The sequence below is a fragment of the Jaculus jaculus genome, chromosome 8, assembly GCF_020740685.1.
Source record: "Jaculus jaculus isolate mJacJac1 chromosome 8, mJacJac1.mat.Y.cur, whole genome shotgun sequence".
NCBI classification, from domain to species: Eukaryota; Metazoa; Chordata; class Mammalia; order Rodentia; family Dipodidae; genus Jaculus; species Jaculus jaculus.
Genome location: NC_059109.1, coordinates 141438217 through 141460580, shown reverse-complemented (window position 1 = coordinate 141460580; position 22364 = coordinate 141438217). Strand labels below are relative to the sequence as shown.

Sequence of the window (22364 nt, the reverse complement as noted above, 5' to 3'; positions counted from 1 at the left end):
CACTCCTAGTATTCTAGGGGTCGGGGTACAGAAAGGGACTTGTCCCTTCTGCTTCAGTTCATTCTAGAACTCAGCAAGGCTTCCTGTAGAGTTGGATAGTCCTAGCCTGGCAGGTGGAGTGAGCCTCATAGCAGTCAGATATAGACTTGGTTCTCATGGGCCTCTTGAGCAATGACTGGGCACCACTGTGCACAATGGCAAAACTCTACTGCTCCCAAGTCCTGTATGGAAAATAGACACATCCAACACTGTCCTTGAAGGATGTAAGGAGTGTGTCTAGCGATCTTGGGAAAGACTCTCTCCAAGGAAAAGTGACCTAAAAAGTTTTTTCATGTCTCACTCTCTCTATAGGCTGCAACACAGCCCAAATTTGGGGGTGGGGGAAGGTGGCTGGTGACCTTTGTTCCCTTTGAAGGAGGAGGAAGTGCCCAGCCAGACTCCTGGAGTCCAATATTAGGACTGTGCCAGCTCTCACCTCTCCAAGGCCAGGAACAGCTGGCCATGCTTCATTCAACCAGGAAATGTGCCAAGAAGGCCCTCTAGCAGAAAGGTTGGGTTTGGGGGCTCCCGAGCCACCAGTGGCAGCCCAGGCGACTGGTGAGAGAGGTGGGCCCAAGCATCTCAGGCGCCAGAGAGTAAAGGAGTGTCCTAGGCTTTCATGTTAGGATATGCCAGACCTCTGGTCGCTCTTGCACTTTCAAGGAGAATCCCTCCTCCCCCTACCGGCCTGCCCTCCCACTGCTGCCCGTGAATGCCTCCTCACACATCATGAAAAAGCCTCCATCTGGGAGGGCACCTCCCACCTCCAGAGGAATTCCGCGGTGCTGGCCCCTCGGAGAGTCAGGGCGCGCCGACGGACCCTGGCGCTTCGCGATTGGTTGGCCCAACAGTGCCTAACTTCTCTGCGCTGCTGGTCGGCTACAGGCTCACCTCCCTTCCCGCCGCCGCGCCGGGGAGGAGGAAGCGAGGTGGCCGAAAGCCCTGCGCAGACCAGTCCAGGAATGCGAGGCCACATTCCCCGTTCAAGTCGCTCGAGGATCGAGTACGAAAAGGAACTGCAGGAGTCACTGTGCCCCTGGGGGCGGGTGATGAAACCCATCCCGGGCAGCACGAATGGCAGTGACATCGCCGGCTGGGGGCTGCGGTACAAGCTAGGTCCGTTCGCTGCCCACACCCCTACCGGCAGTAGCACAACCAGAGAGATCGACGTGCGGCTGCCGTGCTCCTTGGCTAATCAAACCCGAGCCCTGGTGGTGGGCACAGCCACATGGCTCGCACCCTAAGGAACTCCTGTCCGGGGGACCGCCTGGGTCTCTTGATGGCGGAGACGCGCAGGGACCAGCTCCTTTTGGGCAATGCGCCCCTGGCCGGCCTTGAAGCGCGTTTTCGCCGTTCCACACGAGGGCCGCTGAGCCAGCTAGGCACTGGGGGAGTTGAGAAGTTTGCAAGTCGCGCGCACCGCGACGGTTCGAGGGGTTTCGGGGACTGCCATGACCCAGGGACCCTCGCGTCACCAGGAACAGGAACCACGGGATGCGCCGTCCCGACAGGGCGGCAGTGCACGGCCTCTCTCCCATCAGGTGGTCTCCGGCTGCGCAACACCTTAGGGACGGGGGTGTCGGGCCCAGTGACCCTACTCTGCGCCACCCCCGTCAGCCCAGGGGAGGGGGCTTCCCACAATGCCCAGCGAGCTCCAGCCCGCACTTCCGCTGTCCGGCCTCGCGGGTGGGGGAGACGCGGGAGCACCGGTAGCCGCTCGGCCCCCGTCAGTCAGCAGCGCGGAGCGGGCCGAGCGGGGGGCGGGGCCGGCGGTTGGCAGCGGGGGCGGGGCCGGGGCGGTGGCCGAGGCCGGGGCGGCGAGCGGACCAATCAGCCGCTACAGGGCGCGCGCCGGGGGCGGGGTCAGGGTCTGCGGGCGGGGTGCGCGCAAGCGGTGGGGGCCGCGGGGCTAGAGCGGCGCGGGTGCGCGCGCCGGCCTGACGGACCGACAGACGGGCGGACGGACCAACCTACCCGGGCGATCGCGCAGCTCGGACCCACACGTACGCAGCGCAAGCCCGCGGCCGGGAGATCACCGGCGTCGGTCCGCGGCCACGGCGCCCGTCCGCGCCCCATGGGGTCACAGGTAAGCGGCGCCGGCTCATTGTCCGCGCGGCCGGGCGGCGCATCGCGACGGGGCACGGTCGGGCTGGGCAGCTACTGTCCAGATCGCTTCGAGCCGGGGCGCGCCCCCGCTCCACCACCCACTTCGTCCTGTCCCGCTCCGTGGGGACGCCCTCCCAGGGGCTATCGTTGCCGGGGGCGGCTCGGAGAGAGAGACCCAGGCCCGTGGGTCTCCGGCCTGAGTGGCGTGGGCGGGGCGGCGCGGCAGGTCCCTGTAGGGTTGAGCGCGGAGGCGGCTGCTGTAGCCGCGCGGGGCTGCCGGGCCCCTTGGTCCCGGCTACCTCCTGCGGCTGTGGCCAGGGTCCCTCCCCCGTCACCTCCGAAAGGGGAATTTTCCAGCTGGTAATTTCTGCTGCGTCAACGCCCGGCCCCGAGAGGCAGCCCAGGGGCGTCTCGGCGCCCCCCACCCGTGCCTCCCCGCGCGTCCCCCGCCCGCGCAGCTGAGCCGCACCCGGACCCGCCCGCGCCGAGTTTGCCAAGAGTCGGAACTGCGGGAGGTGGGCGCGGACCCGTCACCCCTCTCTTGGGGGCCTTGGGGGGTCATTGTCTCCCAAGAAGCCGGGCGCCAGTCAGGTCTCCATTTTAATCACGGACCGAACCGGAGTGTAGGGCCGTCCTTGCGCTGCGTCGAGGGGAGCTCAGAGTACTCGGCGGGCGCTCGGGCGCACACGGGAACCGGGTCCGCTGCTAGCCGCGTCTTTGTTTCCTTGTAAATAGACATGTCAGTTTCACAGGGCAGAACAAGTCAGTGTCTGACGACTCAATCCTGAGGGCAAAGGGGGAATTTTCTGCGCCAGAAAGCGGAGTAGTTGGGGTTCACCCGATGCGACTAAGAATCTCACTATAATAGGTAGAACGAGTTACACACAATAGGACTGGACTGGGAGCCTGGGAACAAACTAAATGAGTCCAAAGAACAGGTAATTTCTAACCCAAAGAAATATAAACAAAAGAAAGTTTGACTGAAATTCTCTGCGAATTTCCTCCCGCTTTACAATCTCAGCTGCGACTTTTGGGAAGGTAGGAAGGTTACCGTGACAAGGTTATCAGCATTGTTTAAACAACTGCTAATTAGGAAACATGTTTAGTGAACGGACTGGGTGCCGACACCTGTGTGAGCAACACTCCTGGAGTTGTCTCAGTTGTAGAACCTTCCTTTGGATTCATCTTTGGGGCAAACTTCCCATTTGGATAGGCTTCTGGATTTTGCTCATTGCTGCCTTCCCCCGCCCTCCTCCCCGCCTATGCAAGGCAATGTTTCCACTCAGCAAGAGAATATAGTTTGTTCACCAGAAGAAAATTTATTGAATTTTCATGTCAGCATAATGAAGCAATCCGTAGTATCATCATAGAATTCCTCCACTTGGCATATTTTGTGGAAGCATTGGATATTTTGAACTGAAAATTTCAGGGCACTTCAGCCAATATTATTGCAGAAAAGATTAAGCAAATGATGGAAATACTTAGGCAGAAGTTATTGCAGATATTAGGAGGAATTTAGCAGTATCTTCTAAACTTGTATTTTTGGATCTTTTACTGAAGGGAAACCAAATTGGGGGTTATTGTGAATTTTCTCTTTAGAGTAGTCAAGTCAGGGTGTCTAGAAATCCAGAATTCAATCTTGTCTGGGGCCTGCTTGGGGACAACTTTCAACTGAGCTTTTCTAAGAATTTTCTTTGCTTGGATGATTTCTGTTCAGGTTCCACTGCTTTTATGTCAATGTAAATTGCTCTGTGCTCAGACCCTAAGACCTGCCTTCTTTTCTGACTGGTCCACTGTTACCTAGGAGCACTAGTGCCTTGGACATTCTGTACTCTGCTTCAGTCACACCATGCTCAGGCCAACGCAGTGTTCCTCTGACTCCATATGCCCCTTGGTCACACAGTACCATAGAAACCATGATATAAACACCATGAAACAGAGAAACTTTTCCAAAGATTAAGAGAGAGACCCTACCTTGAAAAAACAGAAAAAAAAATTAAGAGAAAGTGTGCTGAAGTGTGGATGGTCTATGATTGCTTGAAAATGTTTTATTTACAAACACGGTTAAATTTATATGTAAACTTTTATTTTATTTTATTTTATCTTTGTGTTTGGTATTCTAACCCAGGCAGACCTGGAATTCACTGTATAGTCTCAGGGTGGCCTTGAATGCATGGTGATCCTCCTACCTCTACCTCCCAAGTGTGCTGGGATTAAAGACGTGTATCACCATATTTGGATGATACATATATTTGTTTGTCTGTTTTGTTTGTTTATTTGTATTTTTTCTCAAGGTAGGGTCTTGCTCTAGTACAGGCTGACCTGGAACCTGGAATCTACTATGTAGTCTCAGGGTGACTTGAACTCACGGTGATCCTCTTATCTTGGCCTCCCAAGGTGCTGGAATCAAAGGTGTGTGCCACCATGCTCTTCATTGGTTGATTATATATTTATGTGTGTGTGTTTAAATATTATTTAAATATTTAAAATATTATTTACTTATTTGACAGAGAAAGAGGGGGGGAGAGAGAGAATGGGAGTGCCAGGGCCTCCAGCCACAGCAAACGAACTCCAGACATGTGCGCCCCCTTGTGCATCTGGCTAACCTGGGTTCTGGGGAATTGAACCTCGGTCCTTTGGCTTTGCAGGCAAACGCCTTAATGGCTAAGCCATCCCTCCAGCCCATATATATATATATATATATATATATTAATGTATTTTATTTAGCTATTTGAGAGAGAGAGGAAACAAAAGGTAGAGAAAGAGAGAGAGAGAAGGAGAGAATGGATGCGCCAGGGCCTCCAGCCACTGCAAATGAACTCCAGATGCATGGGCCACCTTGTGTATCTGGCTTATGTGGGTCCTGGAGAATTGAACTGGGGTCCTTTGGCTTTGCAGGCAAATGCCTTAACCGCTAGGACATCTCCAGCCTGGCTGGGTTATATTTTAACAGTGAAAATCTCCTAACTTTCTCAAGTGGAGTTTTCCAAATTAAGAGAAATTGGGCCACTGTGTCCCTATGGTGTGGTTTCTGGGGCGCTGATCAGCGGTCATGCTGTTCTCCATGAGGTCTTAGACCAGCCTCCAAGAACTGAAGAGACCCACTTAGTGTACAGAGGTTAGAAAGTGCTACAGGCCTCTGAGTTTGAGCTAATTCCTACAGTGCAGTCACTTTCTCTGCTCTTGGCTATTAGTGAGAGGACAGTTCTAAAAACCATTAGGGTTCCAGCACCTGACTCAGACAGCTCTGTGAAAACATACTATGCTTTGAATTCTCTGGGGTGATGGTGGATTGTTAAGAATTCCTTTGTGAAGCCACACTTGGTGGCACAGGCCTTTAATCCCAGTATTTGGGAGGCAGACGTAGAAGGATTGCCTTGAGTTCAAGGTCAGCCTGAGATTACATAGTGAATTCCAGGTTAGTCTGGGCTAGAGTGAGACCCTACCTCAAAAAAAAAAAAAAAAAAAAGAAAAGAAAAGAAAAATTCTACTGTGAATCTGTCCCTTGGGGGAGGGGGATTTTTGGCATCTGCCAAATGGCATAAAAATAAACAGATAAGGAAAACTATTAAGGCCATAAGACTAAAGTCTTTGAAACACAGCTGACTAGACCCAGCTTTGGTTTCTTGTCTTATTGCTTTTTTTTTTTTTTGGTTTTTCGAGGTAGGGTCTCACTCTAGCCCAGGCTGACCTGGAATTCACTATGGAGTCTCAGGGTGGCCTTGAACTCACGGCAATCCTCCTACCTCTGCCTCCCAAGTGCTGGGATTAAAGGCATGCGCCACCACGCCCGGCTATTGGTTTCTTGTCTTTAGGTTGCCACTCTGGCTTTGGCTTGGCCAATTCAATTCTGACCCCGAACTTATGCTGGGCTGTGAGTCAATGGTAGTAAGCTCCTTTGTTTTTGCCATCCCTGGCCTCACCTTCACCTTGTTACAGGATATACACATACATACATACATATATATATATATATATATATATATATATATATATATATATACACACACATACATACATACATACGTGTGTGTGTGTATGTGTATGTATATGTGTGTGTGTATATATAAATAAATATATATATATATATATATACACACACATATATAAACATATATATATATATATGTTTGTTTTTGTGTTTTTGAGGTAGGGTCTAACTCTAGGCCAGGCTGACCAGGAATTCACTATGTAGTCGTGGCCTCAAACTCATGGTGATTCTCCTACCTCTGCCTCCCGAGTGCTGGGATTAAAGGCATGTGCCACCACGCCTGGCTCGGTATAGGATGTGTATGTGTATATATATATATAGATAGATAGATAGATATAGATTTTTATTTTTGTTTTTCTGAGGTAGGGTCTCCCTGTAGCCCAGGCTGATCTGGAATTCATTATGTCATCTCAGGCTGCCCTTGAACTCACAGTGATCCTCCTACCTCAGTTTCCTTAGTGCTGGAATTAATTAAAGGCATACACCACCACACCCAGCCTCTTTTAAAATTTTAATTTAATTTAGTTTATTTATGTGTATGAGAGAGAAAGAGGCAGAGAGAGAATAGGCACACTAGGGCCTTTAGCTACCACAGATAAACTCTGGATACATGTTCTATTTTGGATTTCATTCTTGAGCGTAAGGTGGCCTCAAATTGATAGCAATCTTTCTACCTCAGTGCTGAGATTACAGCCATGTGTCACCACATCCAACTTTTTTTTTTTTTTCCCTTTGTGATAGGGTCTTGCTCTAGCCTAGCCCAGGCTGATCTGGTTCACTATGCTGTCTCAGGCTGGCCTCTAAATCACAGTGATCCTCCTACCTACACCTTCAGAGCTCTGGGACTAAAGGCATGTGCCACCATGCTCAGCTGTTTTGGTTTTACTTACTTACTTACTTACTTATTTTTTGACGTAGTCTCACTCTAGCCCAGGCTAACCTGGAATTCATTCTGTTGTCTCAGGCTGGCCTCGAACTCATGACAATAATCCTACTACCTCAGTGCTGGGATTAAAGGCATATACCACCATACCAGGCTATCTTTATTTATTTTTATTTTTGGAGGGGGGAGGGTTGGAGGTAGGGTCTTGCTCTAGCCCAGGCTGACCTGGAATTCACTATGTAATCTCAGGCTGGCCTTCAATTTACAGCAATCTTCCTAGCTCTGCCTCTTGAGTGCTGGGATAAAAGGTGTGTGCCGCCATGCCTGGCCTCAGCTATCATTATTTTTTTTAAACAGAATCTCATATAGTCTAGAATGGCCTTTTTCTCATTATGTAGCCAAGAATAGTGCTTGAATTCTTGTTACTTCTGCCTCCATGTCCAGCTGTGATGGCATTAACTGTAGGTAGAAAGGAGAAAGAACCATTTGTTTTATTTTTAAAAAATAATTTGAGCTGGGTGTGGAGGTGCATGCCTTTAATCCCAGCACTCGGAAGGCAGATCTACGAGGATTGCCATGAGTTCAAGGCCAGCCTGAGACTACATTGTGAATTCCAGGTCAGCCTGGGCTAGAGCAAGACCCTACCTTGAAAAACTACTACTACTACTACTAATAATAATAATAATAATTTGGGCTGGAGATATAATTTAGAGATTAAGGTGCTTGCCTGCAAAGCCAAAGGACCCAGGTTTGATTCCCCAGGACCCTCATAAGCCATATGCACAAAGTGGCACATGCATCTGGGGTTCGTTTGTAGCAGCTAGAGGTCCTGGCACATCTATTCTCTCTCTTATTCTCTCTTTCTCTCTCTTCTTTTAAAATTTTTTTTTGTTGTTTATTTTATTTATTTATTTGAGAGCGACAGACAGAGAAAGAGGCGGGGGGGGAGGGAGGGAAGGAGGGAGAGAGGGAGAGAGAGAGAGAGAGAATAGGCAAGCCAGGGTCTCCAGCCACTGCAAACGTACTCCAGACACCTGCGCCCCCTTGTGCATCTGGCTAACGTGGGTCCTGGGGAGTCGAGCCTCGAATCGGGGTCCTTAGGCTTCACAGACAAGCACTTAACCGCTAAACCATCTCTCCAGCCCCCTGTCTCTCTTTATATCAAATAAATACAACAACTAAAAAAATTTACTATTTTTGAACAGTATTATTTGGAGTAAAAAAAGGTATTAACCTTGCCAGGCATGCTTGTGCACGCCTTTAATGCCAGCACTCAGGAGACAGAAAGTAGGAGGATTGCTGTTAGTTCGAGGTTAGCCTGTGACTACAAAGTGAATTCCAGGTCATCCTGGGCCAGAGCGAGACCCTACCTCAAAACAACAACGAGGGAGGACAGGGAGGAGGCTAACGAGGCTAACGATGGTACTAACATGGCTGTGTACACACTGTGTACGTAACTAATACAAAACAAAACAAAAAAACAACAAAGGCTGGGTGTGGAGGTGCACATCCTTTAATTCCAGCACTCAGGAGGCAGAGAGGTAGGAGGATTGCAAAGAGTTCAAGGCCACCCTGAGACGACATAGTGAATTCCTGGGCAGCCTGGACTAGAGTGAGATAGAGTGAAACCCTACCTTGAAAAAAAAAAATTTACTAACCTAGTTATTTCAGAGTAGCAATTTGGGAAACCTTGTTTTTCTCAGTAGCACAGTTTTCTGTTATTTATTTATTTATTATTATTTTTTTTTATGAGCGACAGACACAGAGAGAAAGACAGAGAGAGGGAGAGAGAGAGAATGGGCGCGCCAGGGCTTCCAGCCTCTGCAAACGAACTCCAGACGCGTGCGCCCCCTTGTGCATCTGGCTAACGTGGGACCTGGGGAACCGAGCCTCGAACTGGGGTCCTTAGGCTTCACAGGCAAGCACTTAACCGCTAAACCATCTCTCCAGCCCCAGTTTTCTGTTTTGACAGATGTGATTTCTGAGTTGAGTTAGACGTTTTTGCCCACCTTCTTCTGCTCCCTCTCTTCCTCTTTCTTGATTACTTTCCTTCCCCCCCCCCCACTATGTAGTCTCAGGGTAGCCTCAAAATTACGGCGATCTCCTACCTCTCCTTCCCCAGTGCTGGGATTAAAGGCCTGTGCCATAATGCCCGGCTTGTTTTTTTCCTTTTTTCCTTTTTTTGTTTTTCAAGGTAGGGCTTCACTCTAGCCCAGGCCAACCTGGAATTCACTATGTAGTCTCAGGGTGGCCTTGATCCTCCTACCTCTGCCTCCTGAGTACTGGATTAAAAAAGGCTTGCACCACCATGCCTGGCGGCTTTTTTTTTTTTTTTAAGTTTATTTATTTATTTGAGAGAGACAAAGAGAAAGAGGAAGATAGAGAGTTTAGTCATGCCAGGGCCTCCTACCCCTGCAAACTGACTCCAGACACATATGCCATTTTATGCATCTGGCCTTATGGAGGTACTGGGGAATTGAACCAGAACCATCAGGCTTTGAAGTAAGCACCTTTAACCAATGAGCCATCTCTCCAGCCCCTTGTTTTGATTTTCAAGGAGGGTGTTCTTCTATCCCAGGCTGACCTGGAATTTATTTGAGAGACAGAATGAGTGTGCAAGAGACTCCAGCCACTGCAAATGAACTCCAGACGCATACACTACCATGTGCATCTCTCTTCCATGGCCATTTCTCCAGCCTGATTTTTTTTTTTGAAGTAGGGTCTCATTCTATCCCAGGCTGACCTGGAATTCACTATGTAGTATCAGGGTGGCCTTGAACTCATGGTGATCCTCCTACCTCTGCCTCCCAGGTACTGGGATTAAAGGTGTGTGCCACCATACCTGTCTTTATTTTTTTAATTTTATTTATTTGCAAGCACTGAGAGAGACAGAGAGAAGAGAGACAGAGAATGGGTGCAGCAGGGCCTCCAGCCACTATAAATGAACTCTAGATGCATGTGTCACTTTGTGCATCTGGCTTTAAGTGTGTACTACTGGGAAATCAAATCCAGGACATTAAGCTTTGCAGGCAAGTGCCTTAACCACTGAGCCATCTGTCCAGTCCTTTACTTGTGATCTTTGATCCTGTCCACTCTTTTTTTGTTTGTTTGTTTGTTTTTGTTTTTCGAGGTAGGGTCTCACTCTAGCTCAGGCTGACCTGGAATTCACTCTTTAGTCTCAGGGTGGCCTTGAACTCTTGGCAATCCTCCTACCTCTGCCTCCCGGAGTGCTGGGATTAAAGGCGTGTGCCACCACGCCCAGCCCACTCTTTTTTTGTATGGTATCTAGGTGTGGTTTGTATGCATGTTCATATGTGGAGGCCAGGATGTTGATATCTTCTTCAATCACTCTCCACCATTTTTTTGTTAATGTGTATGTGGGGAGATACATGCATGTGTATGTGCAGATGCATGCACACCATGTGCACACGTGTGGAGGCCACAAGAGAACATTGTGTGTTTTCTATTGATTTTTTTTTTTTTTGCCTTATTTCCGTGAGATGGACACACTGAAACTGGAGCTGCTTGATTTCAATCAGAATGGATGACCAGTGAGCCCCAGCGATCTTCCTGTGCCCACTCCTATCAGGACTGCAGTTATAGGTATGTGTAGCCATGGCCAGCTTCTTATGTGGGTCCTGGGGGTCAAGCTTAACTAATTATACTTTCCCAGCAAGCATTTTTACCTACTGAGTCATCTCCCCATCCACTCTACCTTACTCTTTAAGACAGGGTGAACCTAGAGCTCATTGATTCAGTTAGACGAGCTAGCCAGGAAGCATTAGGGTTCCTCCTGTGTACTGCCCCAGCACCTGGATTACAAGGCAAGTGCTACCACACCTGGCTTTGATCTGGGTACTGGGGATCTGAATTCAGGTCATCATTCTTGCAAATATTTTATCCCCTAAGCTACTTCCCTAGGCTAATCCCACCTATTCTAAAAATGTATGTTTGTACGTATGTATTTATTTATTTATATATTTAAGAGAAACTGAGAGAGGCCCTGTTGTACCCATAAACAATCTCCCCACCCCTCTCTCCTCACAAATAAATAAATAAATAAATAAATAAATAAATAAATGTGTATATATATATATATATATATATATATATATATATATATATATATATATAAAGATCTGGGCATGGTGGTGCTTTTTGCAGGCAAGTGCCTTAACCACTAAGCCATTTCTCCAGCCCCAAATATGTTTTTTTTTAATATTTCATTATTTATTTATTAGAGAGAGAGAAAGAGAGAGGACAAGAAAGAATGAGTGTGTGAGGATCTCTAGCCAATGCAAACAAACTCCAGATGCATGTGCTACCATGTGTATCTGATTTACTTAGGTTCTGGGAAATCGAACCTGGGTCCTTAGGCTTAGCAGGCAAGCACCTCAGCTGCTAAATTATCTCTCTAGCTCCCTTTTCTACCTACTCCTTTTTTTTTTTTTCTGAGGTAGGGTCTCTAGCCCAGGCTGACCTGGAATTCACTATGTAGTTGCAGGGTGGCCTGAAACTCATGGCAGTCCTCTTACTTGCTGCCTCTGAGTGCTGGCCTTAAAGGTGTGCGCCATTATGTTGGGCCTTTCTGCTTATTCTTTATGTTCAGTTGAACATGTCTGCCTGAGCTCAGAAAGAAAAGTAATGGATCTTTATTAGGCAAAAGAGCAGTTCTGAAGAAGCATGAAGACCTGAATAGGCTTCTGGTTATGCTGTTATAGCCAGACAGTGGACTGCTTTTTTTTCTACATGTGTAGTTGTGTGTAGTGTGCCTGTGTATGTATATGTGTGTGGAGACATACATGTGTACATGGGTACGTGTATGTAGTATAAAGGGCAGAGGTTGGCATTAGGGGTCTTCCTCAGTTGCTATCCATCTTCTTCCTCCTCCTCCTCCTTTTTTTATTTTTTTGGCTTTTTAAGGTAGGGTCTCACTCTAGTTCAGGCTGACCTGGAATTCACTATGTAGTCTCAGGGTGGCCTTGAACTCAAGGCGATCCTCCTACCTCTGCCTCCAGAGTGCCTCTGCCTCCAGAGTGCTGTGATTAAAGGCGTGCACCACCACACCTGACTGTCTACCTTCTTTTGAGATAAGATCTGCTCTTGCTGAATGTAGAGCTTACTGATTCAGCTAGACTAGCTATACATAAACTCCCAAGGATTTCCTGTCTCTACCTGGAATTATAGGCACATATCACCATTTTACATTGGTTCTGGGGATCTCTTGTATGGTAAGCAGTTTACTCACCAAACTATCTCTCCCCACCTTTTTTGTTTGTTTGTTTTGAGGCAGGGTCTCACTCTAGCCCAGGCTGACCTGGAATTAACTATGTAGTCTCAGGGTGGCCTCAAACTCACTGTGATCCTCCTACCTCTGCCTCCCGAGTGCTGGGATGAAAGGCATGTGCCACCATGCCTGGCTCTCCCCACCTTCTTTTGAGACTGGATCTTATGTAGTCCAAGCTGGCCTGTAACTTGCTGTGTAGCCAAGGATGATCTTGAACCTCCGATTCTCCTGCCTGTAACTCCCCAATGCTGGGGTTACAGGTATACAACACCATATCTGGTTTATGCAGCACTGGGGGAGGAACACAGGGACTCATGTATGCTAGGCAAGCACTCTGCCAAGTGAGCCACATTCCCAGCCCCATATGATAGGGTTTCTAAAAACAACTTCATAATCCATTACCAGACACAGATGCCTGCTCAGCAGAGGTCTAGAAGTAGAGTGAAGGTCTGGGGGTGTAGCTGAATAGTAGAGTGTTTGTGGGGCTCTGAGTTCTATCCCCAGCAGCAGGAGGAGAGGTGAATGAAGTCATTCTGGTTGGAGGAATAGCATGAGCAGTGATGGAACCAGACAGCAGAGTTGTTCACATGCCCCAGGGTAGGGATATCAACCCTGAGGGACTAAGGATAAGGGGCAGAGTTGATTACAGCAAGATAGGGGAATGGGGCTGAAAGAAAAATATTGGTGTGCATAGTGTGAGTAGAGTCATGACCTCTGAGTGTACTCTAGACCTTGAGATGCCAGGATGGCAAGCCAAGGAGCTTCAGATCTGTGAAGAGAGATAGGACATTATCTCCACTGAAGTTTTATCACATATGCGCTAAAAACAAGCTTTAAAGAGAAAGTGGTCCACAGTCTCATCTTGGTGCTCAAAATAGGTCTGTTTTGCGTTCTAACATCCCATTTAAAGTGCTGAAGCCTGTGAGTGGCAGCATGCTTCTTTTTAGGAAGTTCAAAGCAGTTTGGGAATTTCTGAAAGAAGCAGAAGTTACTCAGCTTCATTTAGAGATGAGAACAAAGTAACTGAAGAAAGGAGCTGTTTGCCAGTATTACTGGCATTCAGTTTTATTATTCGTCCTCCAGTGTTAGGCACAATCTACAACCCTGAGATGACTTTCTTTTTTTTCTTTTTTTCTTTTTTTTCTAGTTAGGGTCTCTCTCTCTTTAGTCCAGACTGACCTGTTATTCACTATTTGTCTCAGGGTGGCCTTGAATTCACGATGATCCTCCTACCTCTGCCTCCCAAGTGCTGGTGCCACTACAACTGGCAACTTATGTTCTGTCTTGCTTCAAGGGAACCTGTTCAGTTTCAAGGTGATCCTGATGCTTAGACTTCACATGTGTGGTAATTCTACCTTCCAGCAAGACAGACACTTGCCTAAAACCCTACCTTGAGTGTCAGGTCTTGAGGAAGTCTTAGGTCACTGGACCCTCTGCTGCACTCAAAGCCCCTCTTTTGGCTTGGTGTGGTACCTCACACTTTTAATCCCAGCATGTGGGAGGTAGTAGAATTACTGTGAGTTTGAAGCCAGCCTGAGACTACATAGTGAATTTCAGGTCAACCTGGGGTAGAGTGAGACCCTACCTTGAAAAACAAAACTAAAAAAAGAAAGGTGCCTGCTTGCAAAGAATGTCAGCCCAGGTTCAATTCCCAAGTACCCACATAGAGGCAGAAGTAAAAAGTGGCACATTTACCTAAAGTTTGTTTGCAGTGGCAAGAGGCTTTGTATGCCTATACACAAACATTTACACACATACACACATGTACAAATAAGTAAAATGTTTAAAAATTTTTAAATAATTTTAAAATTATTTATTTGCAAGGAAAGAAAGGAGAGAGAGAGAGGAGGGAGGGAGGGAGAATATGGGTGTGCTAGGACCTCTAGCCATGGCAAACAAATTCCAGAAGTGTATGCCACTTTGTGCATCTGGGTTTTCATGGATACTGGGGAATTGACTTCTAGTCCTTAGGCTTTGTAGGCAAGTGTCTTAACCTCTGAGCCATCTCTCTGAGCTATCTCTCAACCCCCCACCCCCAAATGCTTGAAATTATTCTAAGGAATGTTCAGTGAAAGTTGCAGCATTCTGGATGGTTGGTGTCTTTGTCTTCTCTCATATATTGGTGCTTTCAGGCTAGGCTGAATCCTGTGCTGTGTGCATCCAGCATGTGAGTGATACACATGCTGTGTGGTTGCTGTGTGTGCAGTGTAGACACTGTGTGTGCCATGTTGGTGTTCATGCAGTATGTGGGTGACGTGTGTGCCATGTGGGTGCTGTGAGTGCAGTGTGGGTAAAGGGGGTGCTCTGCATACAATATGAGCACAGTGGGTAGTGTTTGTGTTCTGTGTGCAGGTGCTGGGCATGCAATGTGGGTGCTGTGTGTGTAGTCGGTGCTATGTAAGCAATGTGGGTGCTGTACATGTAGTGTGGGTGAAGTGTGTGCAGTTTGACTGCTGTATGTACAATGTGTGGATGTTATTTTGTTTTCTTGCAGAGCATCCCAAGGACATCAGAGCAGGAGGAAGCTGCCAGTAATGGTCTGGGACTGAGCTCTGTTTTATGGTCCATCTGGGAACCTAAGGCTTATAATGGGAAGGCTTCTGCATTCTTTTCACAAGGCCCTGGAAACCTTTATGTCCCTCCACCTTGTTTTTCATGTGTGCACATGTCAGCTCTGGGGATGTTTCCTTCCAATGCTTTCAGCAAATTCTCAGTTGGGAATCTGTGTCCCACAGGGAATGGTTGCACCCCAGGAAGTATCCTGGATTACTTCAGGGCATTACATTGCAGCTGGGAGGTGCTTCCCAGTCTGCTGCACCCTTCTGGCTGCTTGTCCACCAGAACCACCATGGCTGAGCTTTGCTGGAAGTACATGACATTAGTTTCCTGCCCATTTCAGACACGCCCGTTTCAGTGGTTCATTGCTTTTTTCATCTGTTCCTCAGTGTTGGTAACACTGAGAAATCATTGCACAGCAGAGCTGAATTGACTGAGAGTAGAGTTTAGGGAGTAGTTTTTCCCTAGAAACGTTATAGAAACAAAGTTGAAGCTCTTGATTCTTGCTGTGTTCAGTGAGTGAGGAGATTTTCCTGGGTAATATGGCTTAGGCAGGCCACCCCATAATTTTGTGTTCTGAGAATTTAGAGTAATATCATGAAAGGGCTGTTTCCTGTGATCACTGACCTTGACATTTGTAGTGTGATTTTTTTTTTATTCTTCAGTTTTCTGAGGTAAGGTCTCACACTAGCTCAGGCTGACCTGGAATTCACTATGCAGTTTCAGGGTGGCCTCAAACTCTCAGCGATCTTACTACCTCTGCCTCCCAAGTGCTGGGATTAAAGGTGTGTGCCACCCTGCCCGGCTGTAGTGTGATTTTTAAAATATTTTATTATTTATTTATTTATTTGACAGAAGGAACGAGGCAGAGTGTGAGAGAGAATGGGTGTGCCAAGGCTTCTAGCCACTGTAAACGAACTCCAGGTGCATGTGCCACCTTGTGCATCTGGCTTATGTGGGTACTGGGAAATCAAACCGAGGTCCTTTGGAGGCAAGCGCCTTAACTGCTAAGCCATCTCTCCTTTTGTTTTGTTTTTTTTGAGGTAGAATTTCACTCTAGTCAGGCTAACCTAGAATTCACTATGTAGTCTCAGGGTGGTCTTGAAGTTAAAGTGATCTTCCTACCTCTGCCTCACAAGTGCCAGGATTAAAGGTGTGTGCCACCATGCCAGGTTTGTGCTGTGATATTGAAGAGGAACTAAAAACGTCAGGATATTGAAAACCACATGAATACTTTGTTGTTTTTGGAACTGGTTCCCACTCTTACCCAGGCTGAACTGGAACTCACTCTGTAGCCCAGTCTGGCCTCAAATGCATGTTAATGCTTCTACCACCTAGCCTCTCAATGCTGGGATTAAAGGCATGTGCCACCATACCCAGCCCTCACAGATACCTATTTAAACAATACAATGCTCCCATTTGAAGCAAATTAAACATTTCAGATTAATGTAACTCTGCAGTGAGGTTATCAAAAGTGTGCCTATGAGTATGTGCTTTCACTTTTGCCCAAAAATTTTGGTTATGTCTAGGCAATTCCATAAATTGAAAAATTTTGTTTTTCCACAGGAGATAGTTGTTGCTCACTGCCTAAAGTGGTGTAAAGAAGCAAAGTGATTCTTGCTCTTTAAGCTCAGGGTAATTGGAAGTACTTTTCAGAAATCATTAACATGTACTATATGGGGCTGTAAAAGATGTGTCCTGGGGCTGGCCTACTAGGGCAGCTGAAAAAAGATTTGTTTTGTTTTGCTGAGGTAGGGTCTCACTCTAGCCCAGGCTGTCCTGGAACTGGAATTCACTCTGTAGTCTCAGGGTGGCCTTGTACTCAAGGCTTTCCTACCTCTGTCTTCCGAGTGCTGGGATTAAAGGTGTGTGCCACCACACCAGGCAAAATATTTATTTGAGAGAGAAAAAGGCAGATAAAATGAGCATGCCAGGGCCTCCAGCCACTGCAAATGAACTACAGGCACATGGGCCATCTTGTGTATCTGGCTTTTGTGAGCCTTAACTGATAAATCATCTCTCCAGCCCAACAAAGGGTTTTAAAGAAATGTTTTATTTATTTGAGAGAGGAAAGAGAGAGGGAGAGAGGAGAAGATGAGTGTGCAAGAGCCTCCTGCTGTTTCAGATGAATTCCAGACACATGTAGTAGGGTACTGGAGAGTGGAACCTATGTCATAAAACATTGCAAACAAGTGCCTCTATCATCTTGCCAGCCCAAAAGGGATTTTTCCTTAGGTTAATTTTTTGAGGTAAGGTCTTACTGTATCCCAGGCTGACCTGGAGTTCACTATGTAGTATCTGGGTGGCCTCAAAGTCACAACAATCCTCCTATCTCTGCCTCCTAAGTGCTGGGATTAAAGGCGTGTGCCACCATGCCTGGCTAAGAAAATATTTTTATTTATTTGTAAGGAGAGAAGGAACATGAGAATGGGTGCACCAGAGTCTAATGCCACTGCAAACGAATTCCAGAAGCATGAATCACTGTGTATCTAGCTTTACGTGGGTACTAGGGAATTGAACTCAAGGCTGTTAGGCTTTGCAAACAAGTGACAACAGTTATTTTTGTGGGGCTTGAGAGATAGCTTAGTGGCTAAGGCACTTGCTTGCAAAGCCAAAGGATCCAGGTTTAATTCCCCAGTATACACATAAAGTCAGATGAACAAGGTGGCACATGCATCTGGAATTTGTTTGCAGTGGCTAGAAATCCTGGCATGCCCATTCTTTCTTTCCTTCTCTCTTTCTCTCTCTGCCACTTTCACTCTCTCTCTCAAATAAAAATGAATAAACTATTAAAAATTTTTAAAATTTTCTTTATTTAAGAGAGAGAGAAATAGGCAAGGAGGGAGAAAGAAAGAGAGAGAGAGAGAGAGAGAGAGAGAGAGAGAGAGAGAGAAAATGAGAATGGGCATGCCAGGGCCTCCAGCCTTTGCAGATGAACTCCAGATGTGTGTGCTTCCTTGTGTATCTGGTTTATGTGGGTCCTGGGGAATCAAACCTGGGTCCATTGGCTTTGTAGGCGGCAAGTGCCTTAACCACTAAGCCATTTCTCCAACCCCCCCCTTTTTTTGAGGCAAGCCTAAGAGACTGCCCTTTTTATTTTTTATTTATTTTTTCTATTAACAACTTCCATGATTATAAACAATATCCCATGGTAATGCCCTCCCTCCCCCCACTTTGCCCTTTGAAACTCCATTTTTCATCATATCCCCTCCTCCTCTCAATCAGTCTCTCTTATTTTGATGTCATGATCTTTTCCTCCTATTATGATGGTCTTGTGTAGGTAGTGTCAGGCACTGTGAGGTCGTGGATATTTTATTTTATATTATTTTTTATTTATTTATATGAGAGAGACAGAAAGAGAGGAAGAGGCAGAGAGAAAGAGAATAGGCATGCCAGGGCCTTCAGCCACTGCAAATGAACTACAGATGCATGCACCCTCTTGTGCATCTGGCTTATGTGGGTCCTGGGGAATAGAACCAGAGTCCTTAGGCTTTGCAGGCAAATGCCTTAACCACTAAGCCATTTCCCCATCCCCTTTTATTTTATTTTTTAAAAAATATTTTATTTTTCTTTATTTGAGAGAGCGAGAGAGACACAGAAATAGGCAGGTAGAAAGAGAATGGGCATGCCAGGGCCTTCAGCCACTGCAAACGAATTCCAGATGCATGCACCTCCTTGTGCATCTGGCTTACATGGGTCCTGGGGACTTTGGCTTTGCAGGCAAGTGCCGTAACTGCTAAGCCATCTCTCCAGGCCCAAGACTACCTTTTTTTAAATGCAAGAGTGAGAAAGTATGAGGGTGTGAGAGAGAATTGGTGTGCCAGGGCCTCTAGCCACTGCAGTCGAACTGCATTTGCCTCCTTTTATGCATGTGTGACCTTGTGTGCTTGTGTCACTGTGTGTCTAGCTTACATGGGTTTTAGAGAGTAGTCCTTAGGTTTTGCAGGCAAACTCCTTAACTCCTAAGCCATCTCTCTAGCCCTTGGGTTTTTTTTTTTTTTTTTTTTCCTTGTTTTTTCAAGATAAGGTCTTGCTCTAGCCCAAGCTGACCTGGAATTCATTCTAGTCTCAAGATGGCTTCTAGCCAGGTGTGGTGGTACACGCCTTTTATCCCAACACTCTGGAGGCAAAGGTAGGAGGAGCACAGAGCCAGCCACCTGTGCTGGGATTAAAGGCATGTCTATCATGCCTGGCTATATCTTGGGTTTTGAATAGCTTTGCCATGTACTTTCCTGAATGACTTTGGACAGTACAACCTTACCTGTTAGGTGAAGGGTGGCTTGTCCAGCAGCTCTAACAGTTTCATAAAGATTCACCTTCCAGCCCCACCACAAAACCACTGATTCATAATGTGGTGATTGGGCTGGAGAGATGGATTAGTGGTTAAGGTGTTTACCTGCAAAGCCAAAGGACCCAGGTTCATTCCCAAGGACCCATGTAAGCCAGATGCACAAGGTGGCACATGTGTCTGGAGTTCATTTGCAGAGGCTGAAGGCCCTGGAGTGCCCATTATCTCATTCACTCTCTCTCTCAAACAAATAAATAAAAATTATTTTTTAAAAAAGCACTTGGTGGTTGACACTGTGTGTGATCTGGGTGAAAAAATAACACAGACCAAGTAGGATCACAATTTGTAGAAGGTAGGTTGCTATTTGTATGACTATCCATCCTGCTTGTGGGACTTTGTGAGAGCAGCCATGAGGTTCTACAAAGATGTATACTCTTGGCATTCTAGGAGGCCATAAGTCCAGGATCAAGGTGTCCACCCAAGCTTCTACCTCCCAAGGCTCAAAAGGGTTCTCCCTCCTTTCCCAGTACCAGGTATTGGTGGCCATCCTTGATTTATAGACTTGTCTCTCTATCTCTGCCCCTATCACTGGTGGCTTTTCCAGGTGTGTATTTGTGCTCAAGGGCACTATCCCATGAGGATCTTACCTGAATTTGACCATGTCTGTAGGGACACTCTTTTCAGAATGTTAACCATTACACCATGGAATCAGCATGGGACCTGCTTTTCAAATGAAACTGTTGGGAGTTAGAGCTTCTGTAGATCCATTCAGCCCTAACACTTTGTCCACATAGATTGACTAAATCCCAGCTGTCACCTTTCTTAGCCAGTGTATCCTAATGATTCTGTTATTTAGAAGTGGCAAGTAAGCACCATTTCAATTAGTATGTCTCAAAAATCTGTATATGCCCTGAGCCTGTGGCAAGGAGGGTTCTTAGCCTGGACTTCAGTGGCAAATAATCCTTGCTCTAGTAGATCAAGTGCAGTGGCAAGGCCAGGGTGGTACAAGGCTGTCATCCTAGTATTCAGGAGGTTGAGAAAGAGGATTACCTCATGTTCAAGGCTAGTCTGGGCTACAGAATGAGCTCCATGTTATCCTAGGCTATAGTGAAACTTTGCCTGGAACAAAACAAAACAAACAATAAGATTGTCTTGAGAGAATTTTGTTTGTTTGTTTGAGGTAGGGTCTCACTCTAGCCCAGGCTGATTTGGAATTCACTCTGTAGTCTCAGGGTGGCCTCAAACTCATGGAGAGCCTTCCACTTCTGCCTCCCGAGTGCTGGGATCAAAGGCATGCGCCACCATGCCCAGCCTTTGTGAGAGTTTTTTAAAAATTTTTTTTATTTATTTGACAAAGAGGGAGGGGGGAGGGAGAGAATGGACACATCAGGGCCTCTAGCCACTGCAAACGAACTTCAGATGCATGAGCTACCTGTGCATCTGGCTTACATGGGTTCTGGAGGATCAAACCTGGGTCCTTTGGCTTTGTAAGCAGGCGCCTTAACCACTAAGCCATCCCTCCAACCCCATGTGAGAATTTTTTTAACCCCAGAAATGTCTCAATCCTCCATTTTTGGTTTCTATTTAAAATAACTTTTTCAAAAACCAATTTATTTATTTATTGGAGAGAGAGAGAGAGAGAAAGAGGCAGATAGAGAAAGAGAGAATGGGTGCACCACTAGCCATTGCAAACGTACTCCAGACACATGTACCACCTTGGGCATCTGGCTTTACGTGGGTACTGGGGAATTGAACCTGGGTCCTTTGGCTTTACCACAAGCTCCTTAACCTCTAAGCTGTCTCTTCAGTCCCTGGTTTCTATTTAGTTTTAACTAAAAATGTATATGTAAAATTAAGATGGACATGGTGGATTCTTCCTTTAATCCCAGCACCTGGGTGGCAGAGGTTGGAGGATCGTTGTGAGTTTGAGGTTAATCTGGGACTACAGAGTGAATTCCAGGTCAGTCTGGGCTAGAGTGAGAAAAAAATCAAGTATTGCTGGGTGTGGTGGCACACACCTTTGATCCCAGCACTCAGGGAGGCAGAGATAGGAAGATTGCCGTGAATTTGAGGCCACCCTGAGATTACATAGCGAATTCCAGGTCAGCCTGGGCTAGAGTGAGACCATATTTCAGAAAACCAAAAAACAAAAAAACAAACAACAAAACAAAACAAAAAAAACCATAAAAGCCAGATGCTCAAGGTGGCACATGTGTCTGGTGTTCGTTTGCAGTGGCTGGAGGCCCTGGCATGCCCATTCTCTCTCTCTCCTCTCTCTCTCCCATTTTCTTTAAAATATTTTTTAAAAAGCCTAAAACAGCAAATATTGCCAGGCTTGGTGGTGCATGCCTTTAAACCCAGCACTTGGGAGGCCATGGTAAGAGGATCAGTGTGAGTTTGAGGCCAGCCTGAGACTACATAGTGAATTTCAGGTCAGTCTGGGCTGGAGTGCAACTCTACCTCTAATAGAATAAAATAAAATAAAATAAAATAACAAAATAAAATAAAATAAAATAATTAAATATATCGTCCTCTCTCCCTCCACCCCCTCAAACTAGATTTGAACTTGATATTTAGCTGAGGATGACTTTGATCTGATCCTCCTTCCACCAGTCAAATGAGTCACCATATCTATTTTCTCTCTCTTCTAATGTGGGAGAAGTGGTGAGTTTTATTTCCTTGTTTGTGAGAGTTTTGTTATGAAAGGATCACCACTTTAGTGGTCAGCACTAAAAATGTACTTTGAGATGTACAAGATAATTTCTTTGAAAAAAAAATTTTTTTTGAGTTAGTGTTTCATTTTAGCCCAGGCTAACCTGGATTCATTCTGTAGTTCCAGGCTGGTCTCAAACACAGTGATCCTCCTACCTCTGCCTATGGAGTGCTGGGATTAATGGTGTATACCACCATGCTGGGCTTTTTTGAATATTTTAATACATGCTTCCCTCTTTTTACTTTTTTTTTTCTCTCTAAGGTAAATATTCTTTATCCTTAGCAAACACTGGATCTGAAAAAAAATGAGTCAGTCCCTCCAGAAAAGTAGAAATTTACACAGACATGCTGCTTAGGGAGTAGGGTTTGGTTCTGAGATGTTGGTTGCATATAGAAAGCACTGTAACTCTGGCAACTTGGGAAGAAAATAGGCTTACTCACTGTGTGATCCAATGTTCACATTTGATCATTCATGTGGTAGTAAGTGAACTGCCTTATGAGC

General features: G+C 46.4%; 1 protein-coding gene across 2 annotated transcripts in view; it reads left to right on the top strand.

Moving 5' to 3' along the window:
- The first annotated feature begins 2003 nt into the window (after nt 1-2003).
- Zbtb46 (zinc finger and BTB domain containing 46) overlaps nt 2004-22364 on the top strand; it is a 100222-nt gene continuing 79861 nt past the window's right edge. Inside the window, exons 1-2 of one of the 2 annotated variants that reach the window (XM_045156351.1) lie at nt 2058-2125; nt 10520-10622. The gene's annotated coding sequence lies outside the window, so the exon portion shown is untranslated. Of the gene's footprint in view, nt 2126-10519; nt 10623-22364 lie in introns of both variants that reach the window. The other variant, XM_004669518.2, reaches the window with a different exon arrangement.